The sequence below is a fragment of the Neovison vison genome, chromosome 13, assembly GCF_020171115.1.
Source record: "Neovison vison isolate M4711 chromosome 13, ASM_NN_V1, whole genome shotgun sequence".
Taxonomy (NCBI): Eukaryota; Metazoa; Chordata; class Mammalia; order Carnivora; family Mustelidae; genus Neogale; species Neogale vison.
Window position 1 is genome coordinate 106874558 of NC_058103.1, and position 20020 is coordinate 106894577.

At 42.6% G+C, this 20020-nt stretch overlaps 1 pseudogene; it reads right to left on the reverse strand.

The window, feature by feature from the left end:
- Positions 1 to 5794, reverse strand: part of LOC122894657 — a 28968-nt pseudogene extending 23174 nt beyond the window's left edge.
- Positions 5795 to 20020: the final 14226 nt, after the last annotated feature.

Consider the following 20020-nt stretch of genomic DNA (forward strand, 5'->3'; position numbering starts at 1 on the left):
ATACATATATATATATACACACATATGTATGTATACATATACATATATAACATATACATATGTATGTATACATATACATACATATGTGTATATATGTATATGTTATATACTTATATCTAAGTTATATCCAGGTTTTATGTGTTATATATGTATAATATATATGAACATTTTCTGCAGTTTTAAAATTTAGTTGGCACACAGTTCATATTCTCTATCATTTGACTCTGCTCTGTTGTAATGTCCTTTTTTTCATTCCCTATATAATTTATTTATACCATCTTTTTTTTGACCTTATAAATCTTGTCAGAAGTTGTCAATTTTATTAGTTTTTTTCCCAAAGAACCAAAGTTGGAGTTTAATAATCCTCTCTAGTGTATCTTTTATCACCCCACTATTTTCTGGTTATATCTTAAGTATACTCTTCTATACTTTTTTGGTAGTTTGTCTATCGTTTTAAGAGAAATTCTTGTGACATTCAGCAAGGTGACTTAAAAATTCATTTTGGGGGAACCTGGGTGGCTCAGTTGGTTAAGCCTCTATTTTTTTTTTTTTTTAAGATTTTATGTATTTGACAGAGGACACAAGCAGGGGGAGTAGGAGAAGGAGAAGCAGTCTCCCCACTGAGCAGGAAGCCCGATGCGGGGCTCCATCCCATGACCCTGGGATCATGACCTGAACCAAAGGCTCAACAACTGAGCCACCCAGGCACCCCCGCATCTGACTCTTGATTTTGGCCGAGGTCATGATCTTGGTGCCTTGATATCGAGCCCTGTGTCAGGCTCTGTGCTCAGTGTGGAGTCTGCTTCGGATTCTTTCTCCCTCTCCCTCTACCCTTTCCCCCTCTCTCTTTCTCTCTCCCTCTCAAATAAATAAATATTAATTAAAAAAACAATAAAAATTCATTTGGAAAAGAAAATGGTCTGTTACAGTGATGCTTTGTTACTATACCTAGTTTCTCATGTCCCACTTGATTTTATTCTTATTTTGCTTTTCCTCCCAGACTAGAAGCTTCTAACAGTCTCCGCCTCATCTTTTCTTGTATGCCCTGGCCTGAGCCATGGAATAGTACTTCCCAGGAAATGTGGAAGGAAGCAGCAGGAGGAAGACTGTCTTCCATTAAGTGGTCTCAAGAGGAGCCAGTCTTCTCTGTGAGGAAACAGAGGTTTCTCCTTGCCTGCCTCACAGGGTTTGGTGAGAAGCAGATGAAAGGATGATAGAAAAGGAAAATGTTTAAAAGTGATGTGTAAAATAAAGCATTGCTCTAATCTTCCCAAACTAGCCAGTAACACAGAAGCTCCCTGCAGAGCTCCTCCCTGTGTCTCCAGGACAGTAGGACCTTCTCTAGAAAGGCAGAGGCAGATAAGACACAAACACACGCACGCACACACACCCCAGCATCTGCTCCATATTGGAGGCTTGAGGTAACTTGTGCCTTCCACACTGAAGAAACCCCATTGCCCAGCCAGTCCCTGCAGCCAGAACTGTGGGTACTGCTCTAGCCACACCATGTCACAGTGCAAATGGTGCCTCAAGGAGGCCAAGGATGGGGCCCTCCGGTTAATGAGGACACCTCACTTTGGGTCTTCAGAGGGTGAAGAGATCACTCCCTTGTGCTTAGCCTAGCACACAGCTGAGAAAGCAAGCCCAGGCACTCACTTCTCTTTCCTCAGTGTCTGAATCAGCCCCGCTGGGGGAAAGTCCCCTCACAGCCCAGAACCTTAGTCCCAGCCCGTCTTGGGATCCCCCACCAGCAAGCGCTGGCTGCCTCTCTTTCCAAAGGACTCCCTGCGAGATCCCTGTAGCATCCAGCCTTTCTAAGAAAGTCCTGGAGGGTCTCCAGAACACATAGGAATTCAAATTACACTCCCATTCCAGGACATTGGGACTGTTGTCTAGGGGAGTCCTTTCCTATCAATGGAGCCTCTTCATTTTCTCAAGGGCACTTTACTTTCTGTGGGGACGCAGGGGACTTTCTGATCCTTTCTCTCTCTCTCTCTCTCTTTTAAGAGATGTATTCAGCCATTGGGAGATATTCATTTGGGGCATTTTTTTCAAAGTTCTTATTTAAATTCCAGTTAGTTGGGGCACCTGGGTGGCTCAGTTGGTTAAGCATCCGACTCTTGGGTTTGGCTCAGGTCATGATATCAGGGTCCTGGGATGGAGCCCCACATCGGGCTCTACGATCAGCGGGGAGTCTGCTCGAGATTCTCTCCCTCTGCTCCTCCCGCTGCTCGCTGCTGCTCATCTACTCTCTCTTTCTCAAATAAATAATCTTTTAAAAAATTCCAGTTAACACACAGTGTCATATTAGTTTCAGCTCTACAAACACTGATTCAGACTTCCATACATCAGCCAGCGCTCATCACAAGCGTCCTCCTTAATCCCTGTCACCTACTTAACCCACCCCCACCCTCCTCACCTCCCCTGGTAACCATCAGTTCTCTCTAGTTAAGAGTTTATTTCTTAAAAAAAAAAAAAAAAAGAGTTTATTTCTTGGTTTGCCTTTCTCTCACTTGCTCTCTTTTTTTTTCCTTCGCTCATTTGTTTTGTTTCTTAAATTCCACATGTGAGTGAAATCATATGGTATTTGTCTTTCTCTGACTTATTTCACCTAGTATAATACACTCTAGCTCCTTCCATGTCATTGCAAGTGGCAGGATTTCATTCTTCTTTATGGCTGAATGATCTTCTTTTTTTAAAAAAATATTTTATTTATTTGACAGAGATCACAAGTAGGCAGAGAGAGAGAGGAGGAAGCAGGCTCCCCACAGAGCAGAGAACCCAATGTGAGGCTCAATCCCAGGACCCTGGGATCATGACCCAAGCCAAAGGCAGAGGCTTTAACCCACTGAGCCACCCAGGTGCCCCTGAATAATATTCTTGTGTGTGTGTGTCTACCCACCACATTTTCTTTATCCGTTCATTTGTCCATGGACACTTGGGCTATTTCCATAATTTGGCTATTGTAAATAATGCTGCCATAAACATAGGGGTGCATGTATCCCTTTGAATTGTATTTTTGGATTCTTTGGTAAATACCTAGTATTGTGATTTCTGGATCATAGGGTAGCTCTATTTTTAACTTTTTGAGGAAACTCCATTCTGTTTTCCATGGTGGCTGCATCAGTCTGCATTCCCATCAGCAGTGCAAGAGGGTTCCCCTTTCTCCACATCCTCTATAGCATCTGTTGTTTCTGTGTTGTTGGCTTTAGTTATTCTGACAGGTGTGAGGTGAACACTCATTGTAGTTTTGATTTGTATTTCCCTGATGATGACTGATGTTGAGCATTTTTTCATGTGTCTGTTGGTCATTTGGATGTCACCTTTGGAGACATGTCTGTTCATTTCTTCTGCCCATTTTTTATTTTTTTAAAGATTTTATTTATTTATTTGACAGACAGAGATCACAAGTAGGCAGAGAGGCAGGCAGAGAGGAAGGGAAGCAGGCTCCCTGCTGAGCAGAGAGCCTGATGCGGGACTCGACCCCAGACCCTGAGATCATGACCTGAGCCGAAGGCAGAGGCTTAACCCACTGAGCCACCCAGGCGCCCCTTTTTGCCCATTTTTTAATTGGATAATTTGTTTTTTGGGTATTGAGTTGTTGTTTTTTTTTTTAAGATTTTATTAATTGGAGAGAGAGAATGAGAGAATGAGAGCACATGGGCAGGGGGAGGGGCAGATGGAGAAGCAGATTCCCTGCCAAGAGGGAAGCCCAAGCAGAGCTGGATCCCAGGACCCTGGCATCATAACCTGAGCCAAAGGCAGCCAGCCATTTGACGGACTGAGCCTGGATGTTGAGTTTTATAGGTCTTTTATATATTTTGGATATTAACCCTTTATCAGATGTCATTTGCGAATATCTTTCTCCCACCAGTAGGTTGCCTCTCAGTTTTGTTGAGTGTTTCCTTTGCTGTGCAGAAATTTCTTATTTTGATGTAGTCTCAATAGATTGTTTTTGCTTTTGTTTCCCATGCCCCAGGAGACCTATCTAGAAAAAGAGTTGTTGCAGCTGATGTCAGAGAAATTACTGCCTGTGCTTTCTTCAAGAACTTTTATGATTTCAAGTCTCACATTTAGGTCTTTTTTTTTTTTAAAGATTTTTTTTTTTAAAGATTTTATTTATTTATTTGAGAGAGAGAGACAGTGAGAGAGAGCACGAGTGAGGAGAAGGTCAGAGAGCGAAGCAGACTCCTCATGGAGCTGGGAGCCTGATGCGGGACTCGATCCCGGGACTCCAGGATCACGCCCTGAGCCGAAGGCAGTCGTCCAACCAACTGAGCCACCCAGGCGTCCCTTTTTTTAAAGATTTTATTTATTTATTTGACAGACAGAAATCACAAGTAGGCAGAGAGACAGGCAGAGAGAGAGGAGGAAGCAGACTCCCTGCCGAGCAGAGAGCCCAATGTGGGGCTTGATCCCAGGACCCTGGGATCATGACCTGAGCCAAAGGCAGAGGCTTTAACCCACTGAGCCACCCAGGCGCCCCTCACATTTAGGTCTCTAATCCATGTTGAGTTTACTTTTGCGTATGGTGAGAGTATTTTCATTCTCCTTTCATTAACTTTCATTCTTCTGCATGTTGCTGTCCAGTTTTCCCCACACCGTTTGTTGAAGAGACTGTCTTTTTCCCATTGGATATTCTTTCCCACTTTGTCCAAGCTTCATTGACCATATAACTGTGGGTTCATTTCTGAGTTCTATTCTGTACTGTTGATCTATTCTTATGCCAGTACCATACTTCTTTGAAAACTGCAGCTTTGTATATAACTTGGAGTCTGAAATTGTGATGCCTCCAGCTTTGCTTTGCTTTTTCAAGGTTGCTTTGGCTAGTTGAGGTCTTTTGTGGTTTCATACAAATTTAGTTTTGTGGAAAATGCTGTTAGTATTTTGGAAGAGATTGCATTAAATGTATAGATTGCTTTGGGTAGTATGGATGTTCTAAATTTGTTCTTCCAATCCGTGAGCATGGAGTGTCTTTCCATTTCTTTGTGTCGTCTTCAATTTCTTTCATCAGTGTTTCATAGTTTTCAGAGTACAGGTCTTTCACCTCTTTGGTTGGGTTTATTCCTAGGGTTTTTTAAATTTATTTTTAAAAATTTTAAAAAGAGGGTGCCTGGGTGGCTCAATGGGTTAAAGCCTCTGCCTTCGGCTCAGGTCATGATTCCAAGGTCCTGGGATCGAGCCCCACATCAGGCTCACTGCTCAGCGGGGAGCCTGCTTCCCCCGCCCCCTGCCTGCTTGTGATCTTTGTCTGCCAAATAAAAAATAATAATAATAGTAGTAAAAAGATTTTGTTTATTTATTTGAGAAAGAGAAAGCAAAAACAAGCTCTTGGGCCTTGGCAGTAGCCTGAGTTGCCCCCAGGTCTGTGAGCTGCCGAATCTTCTGGCTCCTGATCTCCATGACAGCCTGTTTCACGGCTTGCTTCTCCTTCAGAGCTGGCTAGATTTTCTCCATTTGCTTGCCAAGGAAGTCTGTCTTCCTCTCACAAAAGTCCTTGGCATCCTCAGGTGTCTTTTCTACACAGTAGCCTAGTCCATAAATGAGTACACGTTCCACATCGTGTAGCTTCCCAGGGACACACAGAACTTGTCAGTGGGACGAGTGATGCTTTCCCCTTGTTCTTCAGCACATTCACACTCCCTGGCTTCCACGTACTTGGCCTATACCCCATGACCTGGGCAATGGACGTGGACAAGAACTCCACTTCCTGTTTTGGCTCATTCTTGAGCATCTCTAGCTGTGGCAAGATTGGTTTGGTGATGTTAACTGACTGCCCCATTTTGGGCAGGAGGACTGACTATCTTATTTATTTGTTTTTTTGGTGCAGCTGTAATGGGATTGATTGCTTAATTTCTTGTTCTGCTGCTTGGTTATTAGTATAGAAATGCAACAGAGCAGCACTTCGGTGGTGCTGTCCTTTGAACATGTGACCCTTGGTTTCAGCTCAGGTCTGATCTCAGGGTGGTGAGATCAAGCCCCACACTGGGCTCTGCATTCAGCAGGGAGTCTGCTTGAGCTTCTCTCTCTCTCTCCCTGTACCCTTCTCCACAGTGTGCTCTCTCTCTGAAATGAATAAATCTTGAAAGAAATGCTGCAGATTTCTGTACATTGATTTTATATTTTGCAACTTTATTGAATTTGTGTTTCGGTTCTAGAACTTTTTTGGTGGAGGTTTTCTATATAGAGTATCATGTCATCTGCAAATAGTAAAAGTTTTATTTCTTCCTGCAGATTTGGATGCCTATATTACTTTTCGTTGTCTGATTGCTGTGGCTAGGAGTTCCACTACTATGTTGAATGAAAGTGGTGAGGGTGGACATCCTGTTTTGTTCCTCACCAAAGAAGAAAACTCTCATCTTTCCCCTATATAGAATGATATTAGCTGTAGGTTTTTCACATATGGCCTTTATTATGTTAAAGTAACCTACTTTGTTGAGGAATGTATCCAGGAATGGATGTTGTATTTTGTCAAATGTTTTTTCTGCATCTGTTGAAATGATCACATAGTTCTTTTTTTTTTTTTTAAGATTTATTTATTTATTTTAGAGAAAGTGTGCACGCATGAGTGGGGAGAAGGGCAGAGGGAGAGAACAGATGCCCTCCTGAGTGCAGAGCCTGATGCAGGGCTCAATCTCACGACCTCGAGATCATGACCTGAACTGAAACAAGAGCTGGACATTTACCAGCTGAGCCACCCAAGCCCCATGAAATGAGCATAATTTCTTATCCTTTCTTATTGATATGATATATTATGTTGATTGATTTGCAAATATTGAACCACCTGGCAGCCCAAGAATAAATCCCACTTGGTCATGGTGACTGGTGTTTTTAATGAATTATTGGATTCAGTTTGCTAGTATTTTGTTGAGGATTTTTGCATCTATATTCCTCAGAGATATTGGTCTGTAGTTCTTTTTTTTTTTTTTCTTTTTTTTGTGGCATCTTTATCTGATTTTTGTATCAGGGTCATGCTGGCCTCATAGAATGAATTGGAAGTTTTCCTTCCTTTTCAATTTTTTGGAATAATTTGAGAAGAATAGGTATTAATTCTTCTTTTAATGTTTGGTAGAATTTGCCGAGAAGCCATCTCATCCTAGATTTTTTTTTTTTTTGGATGTACTCTCTTGCCAAGATCAAGAGTCACACACTTTTACAACTGAGTCAGATGCCTGAAATTTGTTCTTCCTAGTTTTATTTTATTATTTATTTATTAAAGATTGTATTTTATTTTTCAAGATTTTATTTATTTGACACAGAGAGAGTGAGCACAAGTGGGGGAGTGGGAGAGGGAGAAGCAGGCTCCCCGCTGAGCAGGGAGCGTGATGAAGAACTCGATTCCAGGACCCTAGGATCATGACCTTAGCCAAATGCAGATGCTTAACTAACTGAGCCATGCAGGCACCCTAAAGATTTTAAGTAATCTCTACAGCCAAAGTAAGGCTCAAACTTACAACCCCAAAATCAAGAGTTGCGTGCTGTAACTGACTGAGCTAGCCAGGTATCTCATGGTCCTGGACTTTTGTTTGCTGGGAGTTTTTGGTTACTGATTCAATTTCTGCTAGTTATCAGTCTATTCAAATTTTCTATTTCAGTTTTGGTAATTTATATGTTTTTAAGAATTTATCCATTTCTTCTGTGTTGTCCAATTTGTTGGCATGTAGTTTTTCATAATAATCTCTTATAACTATATTTCTGTGGTGCTGGTTGTTATTTCTCCTCTCTCATTTGTGATTTTATTTATTTAAAAGGTCCTTTCTCTTTTCCTTCTGATAGGTCTGCTTAATGTTTTTCAATTTTATTAATTTTTTTCAAAGAAAAACCTCCTAGTTTGATCTGTTCTATTGTTTATTCTTGTTGTGTATGTATGTATATCTGTAATCTCTGTGCTCAACATGGGTCTTGAACTCATGACCCCAAGGTCAAGAGTTGCCTGCTCTACCAGCTGAGCCTGCCAGGCTCCCCTGTTCCTGTTGCTTTTTCAGTTTCTAAATCATTTATTTCTGCTCTAATCTTTATTATTTCTTTCCTTCTGCCGGCTTTAAGCTGTGTTTGTTGTGATTTACCTAGCTTTTTTAGGTAGAAGGTTAGGTTGTTTATGTGAGATTTCTTTGGCTTCTTGAGGTAGGTCTGTAATACTATATACTTCCTTCTTAGAACCACTTTTGTGGGGGCGCCTGGGTAGCTGAATCAGCTAAGAATCCAACTCTTGATTTTGTCTCAGGCCATGATCTCAGGTTTGTGCAATTGAACCCCATGTGGGGCCTGCACTGAGCCTGCTTGTGATTCTCTCCCTCTCCCTCCGCCCCTTTTCGCAACCACCCCAGTGACTCACATGTTCTCTCTCTCAAACAACAACAATAACAAAAACACTTTTGCTGCACCCTAAGGCTTTATTTGTGTTTTCATTTTCATTTATTTCCATGTATTTTTTAAATTTCTTCTTTTATTTCCTAATTGACCCATTCATTGTTTAGTAGCATGTTATTTAACCTCGATGCATTTGTGGTCTTTCCAGATTTTTTCTTGTGGTTGACTTCTACTTTCATACCATTGTGGTAGAAAAGGTGCATGGTTTGACTTTGGTTTTCTTGAATTTGTTGAGGCCTGTTTTGTGGCTGAATATATGATCTGTTCTAGAGAATGTTCCGTGTGCACTTGAAAAGAATCAAGTATTCTGCTGTTTCAGGATAGAATGTTCTGAATATATCTGTTAAATCCATCTGGTCTAGTGTGTCATTCAAAGCCATTGTTTCCTTGTTGATTTTCTGTTTAGGTGATCTACCCATTAATGTAAGTGGGGTATTAAAAGTCCCCTACTGTTATTGTATTATTATCTATTAGTTCCTTTATGTTTGTTATTAATTGTTTTATGTATTTGGGTGCCCCCATGTTGGGCACACGAATATTTATAATTGTTAGATTTCCTTGTTGGATTGTCCCCTTTATTATTATGTAGTGTCTTTCTTTATCTCTTTTTACAGTCTTTGTTTTAAAGTCTATTTTGTCCAGTACAAGTATTGCTACTCCAGCTTTCTTTTAACATCCATTTGCATTGTAGATGTTTCTCCATCCCTTCATTTTCTTTTTTTTTTTTTTTTAAGATTATTTATTTATTTATTTGACAGAGAGAGATCACAAGTAGGCAGAGAGGCAGGCAGAGAGAGAGAGGAGGAAGCAGGCTCCCTGCTGAGCAGAGAGCCCGATGCAGGACTCGATCCCAGGACCCTGAGATCATGACCTGAGCTGAAGGCAGCGGCTTAACCCACTGAGCCACCCAGGCGCCCCATCCCTTCATTTTCAACCTGCATGTGTCTTTAGGTCTAAAATAAGTCTCTTGTAAACAGCATATAGATGGATCTTGCTTTTTTTTTTTTAAAATGTGTCCTGACACTCTCTTTTGATTAGGGCATCTAGTCCATTTACATTCAAGAATTATTGATTTTATTGATTTTTTTTTATTTTTAAAGATTTTTATTTTTTTGACACAGATCACAAGTAGGCAGAGAGGCAGGCAGAGAGAGGGGAAGCAGGCTTCCCCGCTGAGAAGAGAGCCCGATGCGGGGCTCAATCCCAGGACCCTGGGATCATGACCTGAGCTGAAGGCAGAGGCTTAAGGCACTGAGCCATTCAGGCACCCAAATTATTGATTTTAAAAAGGTAGTTATTGATAGATAAGTATTTATTGCCATTTTATTACTTGTTTCGTGATTGTTTCCAGAGATTTTCTCTGATCCTTTTATACCTTTCTTTCATGGTTTGCTGGTTCTCTTTAGTGATATATTTGGATTACTTTCTCTTTATTCTTTGCATATTTATTTGTAGTTTTCCATTTGTGGTTACCATTAGATTTGTATGTAACATCTTCTGCATACAGCAGTCTGTATTACGTTGATGTGATTTAAGCTTGCGCATGTTCTTTGCTCCTGTCCTCCCCATGTTTTAGATATATGTTGTCATATTTTACATCCTTTTTACAAGTGAGTTCCTTGACTGATTTTTTAATAGAAATATTCATTCTTACGGCCTTTGTGTTTCCTACCTTCATACTGTCACTTTTGGTCCTTTTCCATTCACAGAGTCCCCTTTAGCATTTCTTGCAGGCCTGTTTTCATGGTCATGAACTCCATTAATTTTTTGTTTATCTGTGAAACTTGTTATTTCTCCTTCTACTTTGAATGTTAGCCTTGTTGGATAGAGTGTTCTTGGCTGCAGATTTTTCCCACTCAGCACTTTGAATATATTATGCCACTTTCTTCTGGATTAAAGAGTTTCTACTGAAAAATCTCCTACCTTATGGGTTTTCCCTTTAAAGTAACTGTCTTCTTTTGTCTTGTTGCTTTTAAGATTTTTTTTCCTAATCACTCTATTTTGCCAGTTTAATGGTAGTATGTCTTGGTGTGGGCCTGCTTTTGTTGATTTTGATGGCAGTTCTTTGTGCCTCCTAGATCTGGATATCTGTTTCCTTCTCCAGATGAGGGAATTTTTCAGCTATTATTTCTTCAGATAAATTTTCTGCCTCCTTTTCTCTCTTCTTGTTCTGGGATGACTATAATATGAACATTACTACGTTTGATGGAATTACTGAGTTCCCTAAGTCTATTTTCATATCCCTTAATTCTCTCTTTTGTTCAGCTTCATTATTTTCCATTATTTTGTCTTCTTTGGCACTAATTCATTCTTCTTTACCTCTTTTATTTCTAAAATAGTAAGTAGTAGTAAGTATTTCACTAATGTGTTCTATTCTTTTCTCAAGTCCAATGAGTAACCTTTTGATTTTGATTTGAATTCTCCATCAGGCATGTTACTTTTATCTGCCTCACTTAGCTCTCTGGTCATGGCCTTATCTTGTTCTTTCTTTTTTTTTTTTTTTTAAGGATTTTATTTATTTATTTGACAGAGAGAGAGAGAGAGAGAGATTGAGATCACAAGTAGGCAGAGAGAGGGGAGGAAGCAGGCTCCCCGCTGAGCAGAGAGCCTGACGCGGGGCTTGATTCCAGGACCCTGGGATCATGACCCGAGCTGAAGGCAGAGGCTTTAACCCACTGAGCCACCCAGGCACCCCTCTTGTTCTTTCATTTGGGATAAACTCTTCCACATTGGCATTTGGTCTAACTCTGCCTTCCTTTCTGTGTTAAAAAAGCCTGTTGTATCTCCTGCTCCTGAAAGTAAGAACTTTATGAGGAAGAGATCATGTAGTGCCCACGGCCTTGTGCTTCAGGGAGTGTCTCTGGTGTGTGTTTTATGTGATCTGCTGTTGTGTTTTGACTGCTCTATCCCTCAGGCCCATCAACTGCCAAGGCTCTACTTGGCTGCAGTTGGTTTCTGGCCTGAATGTGACGGGTTTTAACTAGGTGTGTTCTGGCCTGCTTGTGAAATGAGACCTGTCACCATCTCCACCAGAACTTAGGCCCTGAAGAATTCTGGTTGAGAGATGTGGTGTGGACAGGGGTTTGTGCTGGTCTTCTGGGGAAGGGGACTGCTGGGCTGGGCCTAAGGCAAGCCTGACTGAAAAGGGTAGTCCTGTCAGAGCACAGCAGGGGTGGGACTTGGCATAAGCAAGTTAGGCAGCCAGTGTCTATGCTGCTTCCCACAGGTGCAGGTGGCTCTGCGTTTATGCTGAGCAGCAGGGGAAGGAAATGGCACTAGCCAGCTCCTTTGTTCCTGGTCTTTCTCTCTGAACACTGCCTCTTATGGGCATGTTCCTAGAAGAGCAAATAATTCCCACCCCTGCCATGTGTCCCTGGTGCTCTTCAGATTGCTCTGCCCCTAGATTGTTTGCCTGCCTTCTCTCCTGGAGCAGCCCAGATGCCTTCACACAGGAGACCAGCCAGGCCTACCTGTACATTAAAAAACTTCAGGATTGGGGCATCTGGCTGCTCAGTTGGTTAAGCGTCTTCCTTCAGCTCAGGTCATGATCCGAGAGTCCCGGGATCAAGCCCCTTGTTGTGCTCCCTGCTCATCATGGGGTCGGCTTCTTCTTCTCCCTCTCCCTCTGCCTGGCTTGCTTCCTGCTTGGGCTTGTGCACGCTCTCTCTCTCTCTCTGTCAAATAAACAAAACCTTTAAAAACAAGACAAAACAAAAAAAACTTCAGGATTTGAGCCCCGCTGTGGCAAGAAATCAGAAATTTCAGCCCTTTGTGCTGTCCAAGCCACTGGCTATGAAAAACATTCTCCTTGTGTGTTCCCCTGTGCGCTCCTCTCTCTCTCTCTCTCTCTCTCTCTCTCTCTCCCTTTTCTGGCTCCCTCCCCTCTGCAGCAGCATGTATCTGCACTTCCTACCTTCTTCAGTGTGGCCTCTTCTCTCCCTTTAGTTGTGGGGTTTGTCCTATCAGTCTTCAGATCAGTTTCTGGATTTTTAGGATGATTTGATAGTTACCTAGTTGTGTTCATGGGATGAGAGAGCCTAGGGTCCTCCTACCCTGCTGCCATCATCTCCCCTGTGTGATTCTTTCTCTTGATGAAGGGACCAAAAAGCACTCAAGTTCAGTCTCTTAAGGCTCCTGTCATATGGTCATCCTTTATCCATTCATTTCACTAACATTTTCAAAACTTTCATCAAAAACACAATCTAATTTTTTTCTCATGAACCCCACATACTGAAAGAGTTATGCCCACTGCATTTATCAGGTAAAAACTTACTCATTTCCTATTTGTAATTAATCAAAAACATATTTGACCACCAGTCAGAGTTCTGATCAGCATGAAGAGTCTAGGGTGCTCTCTCACAGTGCTGGGGAGGGCCATGGGGAAGGGACCCATGGGTGCAAGAGGACCGGGCTCTGGGGGCCTCAGATCAGGTTTGGCCACTGACCACTGACAAAATACAAAGGCAGCGAGACATGTGGCAGTGAAACAAGGAATTTGTTTCAATGAGGCCCAAACCAGTAAGAACAGAACTAGCGTCTCAAAGACTATCTCCAAAATGCTGAAAATACCTGTAGGTTTATATAGGGAGAATGTGGGAGAAAAGGTTGCAGATGGACCATCATGGTCAGGTGGATCATTGTCTTGGGGTCAGTCACGGGCAAGGTCTTGCTTCCTTAGGGCAGTCCCTACTGCTTAAGGGGGTAGTTTCAGTTCCCATGGAGGCATGCTTGGCCTGCAGGATCCTTCGCCTGAGTGAAGAGATTAGCTGGAAAGAATTTATCAGTGAGAAAGCACGTACTGAGGTCAGAATGGAGTAGCCGAAACCCTCTGTCAGCCTGGTCAAAGCCGCTCCCACCTCTGAGACTACCTTCTCCTCTCCGTGTCCTCAGCCCCAGCCTGGGAACTGTGGGCCTCTTATTTGCACCCCATGGGGCGGAAGCCTGGGCACTTGGGCTATAGCAAGAGTGAGATAATCTCCAGATTTCCCTCTAGGCTCTCACCTTTTATGATGCTAAACCCTGGGCTCAGGAGAGTGGAGGTAAGAGTATGACAGAAAACCACAGCACAGCAGGTGATCAAAACCGTCCCAGCTGGTCCCACTGGGCCAGTCCGAGACACTGCTCCCTGTGGGAATGGAAGACAACGCTGGGCCAGAGCAGGGCTGTCTGCTCACACCCAGGTGGCCAGGTTAGACACGCTGATGCATCCCATACACCTGTGCACTCCTACACACACTGGCACGCACGTGCAAACAGCATGCACGCATAAACGTACATGTGCCCATTCATCTACACGTGCTTGTGTATGCACACACACACACACACGCATGCACAAACACCCTTATCCCAAGTGTTGTATGCTACACACTACCGAGTTTACAGACCTGCCCCTTCTTTGCCCTGGGTGACCAGCTGCCATTTCTTGGCATCCGTCTAGGAGGCCGGGTCTGGGGCATCTTGGTGACCCAGATGTGTCAGTGTCTCTGGAGGTGCTGAGCCCACTGGTCAGCAGCCTGCTTTTTGAGAGCAGACATCAGGCGAGGGCTGCAGGCTTTCCTCTGTAACTGCACTGTTGGGGGTCTCCGTGGCTGCTTCCCATTTATTAATTGCTCATGTATCTTAATTCTCCCGTATCTGCTACAGGATGATGGAGGCCAGCAAAATGGGGCTTGCATCGCTGACAGGGAGGAGAAGGGGAGCGAGGGAGTGGGAAGGGAGGGTGGGTAGACAGCAGGCTGATGAGAGGAGCTGACTCCATATTGGCCCACCAGGGGAGAACTTGGAACATTCACATCTGTATCCCTTCATTTACCCTGCACTTCCTGGGCTCAAGAGAGGTTTCTGGAAAGGATAAATAGATGCCTAACTAGATGAGGGAGATAAGGGCAAAAGAGAGGAAAGAGGGAGGCAGGTTGGGGGAAGGAAGATGAATAAACCTAAAGGGGCCTTTGGGTAGCTTTTCTTTTTACGTGGTAATTTAAAAGGGGCTGGACTGACATGATAGGGCCTGGTAAGAACATTACATTGTGGACATGGCATTTCTTTTCCTTCCTGTTTTCTCTTGTGATGAAATCTGTCTCTGGTATGCTGTGACCCTGGGCAATCTCTCTGACCCTCAGTTTTCCCATCACTAAGATGGGCCTTCCTTTTCCTCAAAGTAGCACCAAGAGATTCAAGTGAAATAATGGAAAAAGAAGAGTGCTTTAGAAAACAAACATGTGTGCCTAATTGCAGGGATGACCTGCTCACCTTAAAGCTGAAAGACAGTGTGGTACTGTGGTTATGGCTCAGGCTCCCAAGTCAGAATACCCGAATTCCCATCCCAGCTTTTCCCCTTACTAGCTGTGTGACCTCAAGCAAGTTCCTTAACTTCTCTGTGCCACAGTGAGTTCATCTGTGAAGCAAGCATGCTGATAACAGTATTTGCCTCATAGGTTTAGTGTTATGTGTGTTGACACAGGTGCTCACCCCTGGTCTGTGCTACCTGAGGGAGACTATTACAGAATGCATTTCTGGCCCACTCTGTTGAACTGAATGCAAAACAAAAGAAAAACAGAGTCTCGGTTAAATGAGCTGTTTTATCTTTAATTTACCAATTTTCCCAACGCTACCTATCTGTGTGCCTGTTTTAGTTTCACTGCGTCACCATTTCATTGCGTGTCATGACTTGTTGCTTTGTGACTTAAGTCTCTTAAACGTTACGTTACTGTTCTTGAGTTGGTAATACCTCCTCAGGGCATGTGTGGCTGGGACAGGCAGGTGGCATTCCAGGGTGCCCCTGTGCCTGGCTCCTGGTTGCATCCAGTGCCCACTTTGGGCAGAAGCAAAGGGTGGGGATTTGAGTGGGGACTTGGCCCAGAGGTGGCAGGTTCACTCCCAGCCCCTGGGGAGTGGGGGCATTGGCCAGCCTGACTGAGGAGGGCTGCAGGGTCGGAGAGGCAGGTGGACAGGGACCAGGGGACAAGGAGAAAGAAGGACTCAGGAAAATGAGAAAGAAGCCAAGTTAGTGTGGGGAAAAAAAAAAAAAAAAAAGACAGCAGACCAAAAATGGAGTCCTTTACGCTAAGCCCCACGTCTCCAAACCAAGAGTTAATTTACAGTTTCAGCTCTCCTGGAAATGGAATCTTAAATCAGCCAATCAAGAATTACCTGATGAGCACTAATGGCTAATCTGCCTGACAGACAGACCCCGGTCATCCCCTAAAGGAAAGTGACCTTGCCACAACCAATCCACTTTTTGCTCATACAGCCTCCTTGTTTGCATTCCCTTCTGCCTATAAAAGTCCTTCATTTTGCACAGCTCCTCAGAGCTCCTTTCTCTGCTGGACTGGATGTTGCTTGATTCATGAATCATTGAAGAAAGCCAGTAAGAAGGGCACCTGGCTGGCTCAGTCGATTGAGCAAGCAGCTCTTGATTTTGGGGTCATGGGTTCAAGCCTAGCCTCACATTGGGTGTAGAGATTACTTAAGAAAAAAGAAAGAAAGCCAGTAAGAGCTTTCAAATGCTCACAGCTGGGGGCACCTGGCTGGCTCAGTTGGAAAAGCATGTGACTCTTGATCTCATAGACTTTGATCCCACATTGAGCATAGAGATTATTTAAAAAGAATGTGCTCAGTTGAATTTTGTTTTTTAACAAGAGGATAATTCCAACCTGAAAATAAGAATTTATCTAGAGATTTAATCATTTCTAAATCAGTTAAAATCTATGGGGGGAGGGCTTGTTGGGATTGAACTAGGTGTTCACCAATGGGAAAAGCTCCCAGATCTCTTTTCTTTTCAAATTGAGCTAAAATTGGTATATGACATTATAATTCAGCATTTGTATGTGCTACAAAGTAATCACCACTGAAGTCTCCTTACTATTATCAGCATACAGTTGAGTCCCTTTATCCATTTTGCTTGCCTACCCCCTCCTTCTTCCTTATGGTGTAACCCCCAGTCTGTTCTCTGTATCTATGAGCTTGTTTTTGTTTTATTTTATCTATAGATTCCATATATAATGAAGTCTTACAGTATTTGTCTTTCTCCATATTAGCATAATACCTTCAAGATCCTTCTATGTTGTCACAAATGGCAAGATTGCATTCTTTTTTATAGCTGAGTCATATCCCTATGTATGTATGGTATAAATACCACATCTTCGTTCATCCGTAGATAGGCATTTCGGTTTTTCCTATGTCTTGGAGATTATAAATAATGATGCAGTGAACGTGGAGGTCAGTTATCTTTGATTTGGTCTTTTCAGTTTCTTTGGAGAAATACCCAGGAATGGAAAAGCTGGATCATATGGTAGTTTGTTGTTGTTGTTGTTTTTTAGTTAAGGCATATGCATACTGTTTTCCACAGCAGCTGCCCTAGTTCATGTTCCCACCACAATGCACGAGGCTTCCATTTTCTCTATATCCTCTCCAACACTTGCTGTTTCTTATCTTTTTGGTTATAGCCATTCTAACGAGTGTCAGGTGATATCTCATTACGGTTTTGAATGACAATTCCCTAATAATTAGTGATGTTCAGCAATTTTTTGGCCTGTTGGCCCTGTATAAGTCTGCTTTGGAAAAATGTCTCTTCAGGCCCTCTACCCGTTTTTTAAATTGGGTTGGTTGGCTTTTTGTTGTGAGTTGTATGAGTTCTTTAAATATTTTAGATATCAATCCCTTGTCAGATAATATGATTTGAAAAAAATCTTGTCCCATTCAATAGGTTGTCTTTTCATTGTGAAGCAGTTTTTTTCACTTTGTGGAAGCTTTTTCATCTGATGTAGTCCCATTTGTTTATTTCTGCTTTTGTTTTCCTTACCTTTGGGTCAGATCCACAAAAATGTCACTAAGACCAATGGTGAGGAGCTCACACAACTATTTTCTTCCAGGAATTGTATGGTTTCAGGTCTTACATTGAAATCTGTAATCCATCTTTTAAAAAAAATCTTCAACCTATTTTGAGTTAATTTTTGTGTATGTTTTAAAATAGTGGACTGTTTTCATTCTTTTGCATGTGACCATCCAGGTTTCCCAACATCGTTTATTAAGGACACTGTTCTTTTTCTTTTGTATGTTTTTGGCTCCTTTGTCATAAATTAATTGGCCATATGCATGTGGGTTTAATTCTGGGTTCTCAGTGGTATTCCATTGATCTGTGCATCTGTTTTCATGTCAAACCAGACTGTTTTGGTTCCTCTAACTTTGTAGTATAGTTTGAAATCGGGGGGCATGATTTCCTAACCTCCAGCTTAGTTCTTCTTTCTCAAGATTGCTTTGGCTATTCAGAATCTTTTGTGGTTCCAAACAAATTTGAAAACAATTTTAGTTCTGAGGGTGCCTGAGTGGCTCAGTGAGTTAAGCCTCTGCCTTCGGCTCAGGTCATGATCTCAGGGTCCTGAGATGAAGCCCCGCATCGGGCTCTCGATCAGCAGGGAGCCTGCTTCCTCCTCTCTCTCTCTGCCTGCCTCTCTGTCTACTTGTGATCTCTGTCTGTCAAATAAATAAATAAAATCTTTAAAAAAATAATTTTAGTTCTGAAAAATTCCCTTGGAATTTTGATAGGGATTGCATTGAATCTACAGGTTGCTTTGGGACATTTTAACAATATTAATTCTTCCAGTCTATGAGCACAGAATATTTTTCCGTTTATTTGTGTCTTCTTCAATTTATTTCGTCAGTGTCTTACAGCTTTCAGAGTACAGGTTTTTTACCTCCTTGGTTAAGTTTATTCCTAGGTATTTAAGACTTTTTGATGTAATTGTAAATGGGGTTTTTCTCTTAGTTTCTCTAACAGTTCACAATTAGTGTATAGAGAGGTCTTAGATTCCTGTATTTTGATTTTGTATCCTACAGCTTTACTGAATTCATTTATTAGTTTGAGCAGTTTTTTGTTTTGTTTTTTTTTTTAAGATTTTATTTATTTATTTGACAGACGGAGTTCACAAGCAGGCAGAGGCAGGCAGAGAGAGGAGGAAGCAGGCTCCCTGCTGAGCAGAGAGCCCCATGCGGGGCTCAATCCCAGGACTCTAGACCATGACCTGAGCCGAAGGCAGTGGCTTAACCCACTGAGCCACCCAGGCGCCCCAGTTTGAGCAGTTTTTTAGTGGAGTCTTTTGTGTTTTCTCTATATAGTATTATGTCATCTGCAAACAGTGACAGTTTTACTTCTTCCTTTCTAATTTGGATGCCTTTTATTGCTTTTTCTTGCCAGATTGCTGTGGCTAGTGCTTCTGATACTATGTTGAATAAAAGTGGCGAGAGTGGGCATCCTTGTCTTGTTCCCGATCTTAGAGGAAGATTTCAGCATTTCACCATTGAGTATGAAGTTAGCTGTGGGTCTGTCATGTGTGGCCCTTATTATGTTTGGTCACGTTCCCTCTACACCGGCTTTGTTGAGAGTTTGTCTTGTAAGTGGATGTTGAATTTTGTCAAATGCTTTCTCTGCATCTGTTGAGATGATCCCCTGATTTTTATCCTTCCTTTTGTCAATGTGGCAATCACCTTGATTGATTTATAGACCTTAAGGCACCCTTGCACCGGGGTCCTCAGAGCAGTCTTGGGAGAGAAGGAAGCTGCCCATGGGAGAGCAACAGTCCTGCTCCCACCACAGAGTGCTGGTGGAGAGTGAGGGTACACAGTGTCTTAGTGGTTATCATTAGGCAGGCTCCATTAGATTCACAAAGCACATGCCCCAGACCTAGCAAATCTCATTTATACTCTACAGAGACATGTGCTGATGAGCACAGGGAGACAGTGGAAGGTTCAGTGCAGCACTGGAAACTGGAAAAATTATTTAGCATATCCAGAGATGGAAGTCTGTATCTCCTAGAAAAAGGCCTGGAAGGAACCCAAAGCTGATAATGGTACTGGCCCTAGGGAGGGCCCGGGGCTTGGGCAGTTGAAAGGGAACTTAAGCAACATTTTTTTTCTTTAAACAAGGAGACTGTTTCTGGGTATTGCTTGTTTGACCTAAATTAATACATTTTTCTTATACTTGAACCAAATTGATCCCCAAAGAGGTGGGACTTGGGCAAGAAGGAGAGAAAGCAGAGAGGTTTGGAGGTGAAGAAGGAGCCATGAGATGATAGGGAGAAAGATGGGTGAAGAGAATATTTAGGACGCTGGTGAATGACAGGCAATCTAATTCGTCCTCCAGTCCTGTTCCAGGTTGTTCAGCAAAGACTCAAACAGCTTTTTGATTCACAATTGGATGTTGAGCTTTTCTTTCAAATGGAAAACTGAGATCACCCACAAGGCAGATTGGTATTATTTGGCAGATATTCATAGAGAACCTTCTGTGGTGGAGCCTGGACGTGTAGGGGGCAGTCAGAGCTCCACAGTGACCTTTATTTACTCCAGTTGAGATAAATCACTCAAGAAGCCAGAAACAAAGGGGTGTGGGAGCTGAGGGGAGGGAATGTTGATTCTGTCTGAGAATTAAAAAGGCCTCATGGAGGTAGAGATGTGACTCTTGAGCCCTGAGGCAAACATAAGAATGTTCCAGCAAAAACTGGGAAAAATGCATCTCGGGCTGTGTTTGGTGGACTTCCTCCCAAGGTTCTAGGTTGTAGTCTGTGGGTTGGAAGAGTCCCAGAGAATGTGCTCGTCTGGTGGCCAGTGCTAAAGGTGCCCTGGTGCCAAGAAGCCTCAAGGAGGCTGAGAACAAACC